This window comes from Cebus imitator, unplaced genomic scaffold, assembly GCF_001604975.1.
Source record: "Cebus imitator isolate Cc_AM_T3 unplaced genomic scaffold, Cebus_imitator-1.0 Scaffold48, whole genome shotgun sequence".
NCBI classification, from domain to species: Eukaryota; Metazoa; Chordata; class Mammalia; order Primates; family Cebidae; genus Cebus; species Cebus imitator.
In genome coordinates this window covers 7,240,440-7,247,588 of record NW_016107363.1, presented here as the reverse complement: position 1 = coordinate 7,247,588, position 7,149 = coordinate 7,240,440, and the positions used below count along the sequence as shown (strand labels likewise).

General features: G+C 41.2%; 1 long non-coding RNA gene across 1 annotated transcript in view; it reads left to right on the top strand.

Annotated features, from left to right (window-relative positions):
- The window catches only part of LOC108303550, a 16,841-nt gene extending 9,903 nt beyond the window's left edge, over positions 1 to 6,938 (top strand). Inside the window, exon 3 of the long non-coding RNA XR_001824895.2 lies at positions 6,908 to 6,938. This is a non-coding gene — a long non-coding RNA (uncharacterized LOC108303550). The remainder of the gene's footprint in view (positions 1 to 6,907) is intronic.
- Positions 6,939 to 7,149: the final 211 nt, after the last annotated feature.

Genomic DNA, 7,149 nt, shown 5'->3' with positions numbered 1-7,149 from the left:
TAGCTGGGATTACAGGCATGCACCACCACACCAGGATAATTTTATATTTTTAATAGAGATGGGATTACTTCATGTTGGTCAGGCTGGTCTCAAGCTCCAGACCTCAGGTGATCCACCTGCCTCGGACTCCCAAGGTGCTGGGATTACAAGCATGAGCCACCTCACCCAGCCACCCAACTGATTTAAAAAAATTTTTTTTGTAGAGATGGGTGTCTCACTATGTTGCGCAAGCTGGTCTTGAACTCCTGACCTCAACAGATTATCCTGCCTTGGCATCCCAAAGTAGTGAGATTACTTACAGGTGTGAGCCATGGTGCCTGGCCCCTGTTGAAATTTATAAGAAATTACAGAAGACACTGAATATGGACAGGTCTATTAAGACAGTATGATCCTTTGACCTGGGAGTGCCCATGAGGTCAAAATTTGTCATAATGGCCAGGCACAGTAGCTCATACCTCATTTTGTAATCCTAGCACTTTGGGAGTCCTAGGCAGGAGAATTGCTTGAGAACAGGAGTTTGAGATTAGCCATAGTGAGACCCCATCTTTAAAGAAAAAAGAAGAAAAACTGTCATACCAACATTAAGATACTATTTGGTACAAAAAGTAACCAGGTGTGGTGGCGTGCACCTGTAATCCCTGTTACTTGGGAGGCTGAGGCAGAGAATCTCTTGAACTTGGGGGACAGAGGTTGCAATGAGATGAGATCACATCACTGCACTCCAGCTTGGGTAACAGAGCAAGACTCCATATCAAAAAAAATAATAATAAAGACATTATTTGGCCTTTTTCACAATTGTCAAGTAAATAGCGGAGTTTCCAAGTAATTACATGACAGGTACACAATGGAATTAATGGAATGCACAAACACATAAGAACCTAGAGCTCTTTTATTAAAGAGATCATAACACTTTTAATTTCTAATATAAGTATTGATAATCCATATAACAAAATTTTTTCATGTCTAGTTTTTCTGAAAACCAAAAATTTGCCTAATTAGCAAATTAAACTAGTATATTTATGAATTAAAGAAAAATGACTATTTTGTTTTAAATACTTTTGTTTTGGCCAGGAGCAGTGGCTCATGCCTGTAATCTCAGCACTTTAAGAGGCTGAGCTGGGCAGATTGCTTGAGGCCAGGTGTTCAAGACCAGCCTGGGCAACGTGGTGAAACCCTGTCTCCACTAAAAATACAAAAAATTAATCAGGTACAGTGGCACATACCTGTAGTCTTAGCTACTCAGGAGGCTGAGGTGGGAGGATTGCTTGAGCCTGGGAGGTCGAGGTTGCAGTGAGCCAAGATCATGCCACTGTACTCCAGCCTGGGCAATGAGAGTGAGACCTTGTCTCAAACAACAACAACACAAAGTTCTGTTTTGCAAAACTAGGATTCTTTTTGTTGTTAGTTTAGTTATGGAGTCTCACTGCCTTTACTTGCCCATCATCCACTGTAACCTATTCTGCTTAAGAGTCCCCAGTTTACGGCCAGGTATGGTGGCTCACTCCTATAATCCCAATACTTTGGGAAGCCAAGGAGGGAGGATCACTTGAGGTCAGAAGTTCGAGACCAGCCTGGCCAACATGGTGAAACCCTGTATGTATTAAAAATACCAAAATTAGCCAGGAATGGTGGCACGCCTCCTATAATCCCAGTTGCTCGGGAGGCTGAGGCAGGAGAATCACTTGAACCCAGGAAGCGGAGGTTGCAGTGAGCCCAGATCACACCACTGCACTCCAGCCTGGGAGACAGAGAGAGAATCCATCTCAAAAAAGAAAGTCTCCAATTTTCTAATGGGGAGCCACCTCCCCAGTGTTCTCAGTCCATGAGGTTCAAGAGGAGGTAAGCGCTACTCCTGGATTCCAGCATGCGCACGTAACCCAGGCCTAGACAATCAGTGTATTCTAGATACCTAGAACAAAGATGGGTGCAGGTATATCCCGATGCATGACCCAATCAAACAATGAAACTCAACTCTGGGAGTCATCAGAACTGTCCCAAAAGAGGCACTGTCCTAGCACTGCGATTGCTGAAAGGATAGAACATAAGCTTGGAGCCTTATCACTGTATAGGAAGAGCTTACCCAACAAAGAAAATGCTAAGAAATAGAAAGATGAAGTCCAAATGGCATTATGCAGCCCTGGATTCAGCCAAGGCTGAACTTTGCACATGCATGAGTCAATAACTTTTTCTTTTAGATTGAAACCAGTCTGAGCTGGATCTTCTGACTTGTGCAACTGTAAGAGTCCTGACTAATATAATTACACATAGTTAACAGTACTGATTCATTACATTAGCCTTTTACCATGCCAAGTGCTTATATGAAATCTTCCCTTAGAGTTTATTTCTCCTCCACAAAAGCCATATGCTAGAATACTTACCTAATGAATTGTTTCTGGATTTTTATATCCTAAAATAATCTACAAAAGTGGCCTAAGTGTCCATCAGCAGATGAATGGATAAAGAAAACATGGTACAGATACAACGGAGTACTATTCAGCCGTAAAAAGGAATGAGATAATGTCATTTGCAACAATATGAATGGAACTGGAGGTTATTACGTTAAGTGAAATGAGCCAGACACCAAAAGACAAACTTCACATGCTCTCACTTTATTTGTGGGAGCTAAAAATTAAAGCAATTAAACTCATGGAGACAGAGAGTAGAAGGATGATTACCAGAGGCTGGGGAAGGTAGTGGAGGCACAAGGGGAAGTGGGGATGGCTAATGAGTACAGAAAGTAAATGGGGATGGATACCCCCATTTACCATGATGTGATTATTGTGCATTGTATGCCTATATAAAAATATCTCATGTACCCTGTAAGTATATACACTTACTACGTACCTACAAAAATTTTAAGATAAAATAGTTCACAATTTTTTTTTTTTTGACATAGAGTCTCACTCTGTCACCCAGGCTGGAGCGCCATGGTGCCATCTCGGCTCACTGCAACCTCCACCTCCCGGGTTCATGCAATCATCCTGCCTCAGCGTCTCCAGTAGGTGAGACTACAGGTGGGTATCACCAAGTCTGGCTAATTTTTTATATTTTTAGTAGAGTTGGGGTTTCATCATGTTGGCAAGGCTGGTCTCGAACTCCTGACCTCAAGTGATCCACCTGTCTGAGCCTCCCAAAGTGCGGAGATTACAGGCATGAGCCACTGTGCCCAGCCAACAAATTCTTTTTTTTTTTTTTTTTTTTTTTTTTTTTTTTTTTTTTTGACTAGTCAAGTGCAGTAGTGAGAAGGGGGGAAAGAGTAGAACAAGGAGTTCGATCTGCAACTGACTGTGAACAATCAATTAACAAATTATTTTTAATAGGATAAAATAGGGGAAATATCATTACTGTAATATAATTCTTATTGTCCAGTAAAGGATATTTATCTCACCAAAAAATAAATAATTCTTATGAAAAACATCTTCAAAACAAAAAGAGATAGTAGTCAGGAGTCGTGGCTCATGCCTGTAATCCCAGCTCTTTGGGAGGCCAAGGCAGGCAGATCACCTGAGGTCAGAAGTTTGAGATCAGCCTGGCCAGCATGGTGAAACCCAGTCTCTACTAAAAATACAAAAATTAGCTGGATGTGGTGGTTCATGCCTGTAATCCCAGCTACTCAGGAGGCTGAAGCAGGAGAATTGCTTGAACCCAGAAGTTCGAAGTTGCAGTAAGCTGAGATAGCACCACTGCACTCCAACCTGGGTGACAGAGGGAGACTCTGTCTCAAAACAAACAAACAAACAAAAAACAGAAACAAAAAGCAAAAAAAGATAGTTCAATTCATTCTCCCTTCCTTCCTTCAAATATTTGTTTCAGAAAATACTTGTTTAAGAAAAATGCAATACTAAACTCTGAGGGATAGCAAACTGAGTAAGATATTTTTTAGACTCTATAATTTAGCAGGACAGATAAAACATGTATGCAAGTAAGTTATTCAGTGTTCCCTGAGAATTGGAGAATAAACATAAACACTATCTAGAAGCAGTTAAAAAAATCTTGTAATATTATCAAAGCTGTAAGAGTTCTTGGAGATGTGACAACTCTCTCAACACATGGTAGAGGAAATTGCAGTTGAGAGAGCTAGTGACTTAGTTCCCATAGCTAGTCAGAGACAAAGTTCCACTAGGAACACGACCTCTTAGACACAGTCCAACACTCTTTCTTATTACCCCACCCTACCTCTGTTAGGAGAGAAGCCAAATACCAAGAAGTTTCTTGAACTATAATTTTTCTTCAGCACAACCTGAAATGGAGAGAGAATCTCCAAGACCACACTAAAATAAGTTTGATTCTCTCTCCCTCTCCCTCTCTCTCTCTCTCTCTCTCTCTCTCTCTCTCTCTCTCTTGCATTTATAGAGGTAAAACAGGAAAGACTCTCCCTCAGTCCTCAGAGTTTGGCTTCAACTTTCTGTTATGGTTTTTCTTTCATTGACTTTGTTTTTTATTAGTCTAACCTTGAATGTGCAACAACTTTGCCTGAGCAAAATCCCAAACAGCTTGTTTTGAACATGTTTGTTCTCTTCTCTCTTCTGGGCAAGCTAATGGAGTCTGGGAGTGCAAACTTTAGTTACCTAAGTTAAACTTAATCCAGGAAGTCTTCCTTGGCTGATTTCCCAGTTTGGCAGTGCCAGTCTGAACAAAAGACTAAGATATTGCAAATTCTAATTCTCTTGTGAGTAAGAGCTTTGTCTAGGGAAAATAAAGAAAATACAACTATTCAAAACTAGCACTATTATTTGTAGACAGCTTTTTGTCAAGAACTTACAAGGACAATTCATTCTCATTAGAAATAATTTTTGTGAAGGACAAATTTTTACAGTGTCACTGAGATGGCAACTGCCTACAAATAATTTGAGATAGTAGATTAAAAACTTAGTTTTAAAGAACAAAGCAGAGGTCTCACACTCCCTGTTTTCAAAACTTACTACAAAGCTACAGTAATCAAAACAGTGTGGTACTGGCATAAAGACAGACCAATAGAGTACCATAGATAGCCTGGAAACAGATCATTGCATAGTCAAATGATGTTTGACTACAGTGCTGAGACCATTTAATGGGGAAAGGACAGTCTTTTCAAGAGCAAAGGGTACTGGAAAACCGTATACCCACATGCAAAAGGATGAAGTTGCACCCTTACCTTGTACCATATACAAAAAACAATTCGAAGCCAGGTGTGGTGACCCACAACTGTAGTCTCAGCTAGTGGGAGGGTGAGGCAGGAGGATCACTTGAGTTCAGGAGTTCAAGGCTGCAGTAAGCTATGACCATGCCATTGTATGCCAGTCGTAGTGACGGAGTGACAGCATTACTCCCCATTGCCCCAAATCTCAAAATAGATTAAAGACATAAACATAAGAGCGAAAACTATAAAGCTCTTAGAAGAAAATGTAAGAGAAAAGCTTCATGATATTGGATTTGGCAATGATTTGATATGGCACCAAAAGCACAGGCAACAAAAGAAACAAGAGATAAATTGGACTTCATCAAAATTAAACACTTTTATATATCAAAGGATACAACCAACAGAGTACAAAGGCAACCCACAGAATGGGAGAAAATATTTTCAAATCCTTTATCTGATAAGGAATTAATATCCAGAATATATAAAGAACTCCTACAACTCAACAACATAAAAACTCACAACCCAATTCAAAAGTGGGCAAAGGATTTGAACAGACATTTCTCCAAAAAAGACATACAGATGGCCAATAAACACATAAAAAGATGTTCAACATAATTAACCATTAGGAAAATGCAAACCAAAGCCACAGTGAGGTACCACTTCACATCCATTAGGATAGCAAAAGAAAGAGGGAAAGGGAAGGGGAGGGGAGGGAAGAGAAAGGGAAGGGAAGGAAAATAGGGAGGGAAGCAATATCAAATTTTGGCAAGGATGTGGAGAAATTGAAACACTTGTGTGTTGTCAGGGGCCTGTAAAGCCACTGTAGAAAATACTACGGAGTTTCTTCAAAAACAAAATTTATTTCTTTTCTTTCTTCCTTTTTTTTTTTTTTTTTCAGACAGAGTCTAACTTTGTCACCCAAGCTGGAGTGCAGTGGCACAATCTCAGCTCACTGCAACCTCCACTTCCCAGGTTCAAGTGATTCTTCTGCTTCAGCCTCCGAAGTAGCTGGGATTACAGGCACCCAACATTGTGTCTGGCTAGTTTTTGTACTTTTAATAGAGACAGGGTTTCACCATGTTGGTCAGGCTGGTTTCGAACTCCTGACCTCAAGTGATCCACCTGCCTCAGTTTCCCAAAGTGCTGGGACCACACCCAGCTAATTTTTGTATTTTTTGTAGAGATGGGCTTTTGCCATGTTGCCTAGGCTGATCTTGAACTCCTGAGCTCAAGCGATCTGTCCATCTTGGCCTCCCAAAATGCTGAGATTACAGGTGTGAGACACCACACCCATCCAGAAGATTTTTTTCTTAATGTGAATGTAATTTGACCAAGGTTTTTTTTTTTTTTTTTTTTTTTAGATGGACTGTCACTCTGTTGCCCAGGCTGGAGTGTAGTGGCATGATCTCAGCTTACTGCAACCTCTGCCTCCTGGGTTCAGGAGATTCTCTTCCCTAAGCCTCCCTAGTAGCTGGGACTACAGTCGTCCACCACTACACCTAGCTAATTTTTGTATTTTTAGTAGAGACGAGGTTTTACCATGTTGGCCAGGCTGGTCTTGAACTCCTGACCTCAGGTGAACTGCCTGCCTCAGCCTTCCAAAGTGCTGGGATTACAGGTGTGGGCCACCGTGCCTGGCCTTGACCAAGTTATGATGCATTTTTCTCTTTTAAAAAAATCCCCTCCTTTAACAGAGCTGTAAAGTGGCCAAATCTGAGAACAATTACATTCATTTTAGTTATAATAAATTTAATGTTTGGAAATATTTTTTAAAAGTTTAAACATAAGGCCGGGCGCGGTGGCTCAAGCCAGTAATCCCAGCACTTTGGGAGGCCGAGGCGGGTGGATCACGAGGTCAAGAGATCGAGACCATCTTGGTCAACACGGTGAAACCCCGTCTCTACTAAAAATACAAAAAATTAGCTGGGCATGGTGGTGCGTGCCTGTAATCCCAGCTGCTCAGGAGGCTGAGGCAGGAGAATTGCCTGAACCCAGGAGGCGGAGGTTGCGGTGAGCCGATCGCGCCATTG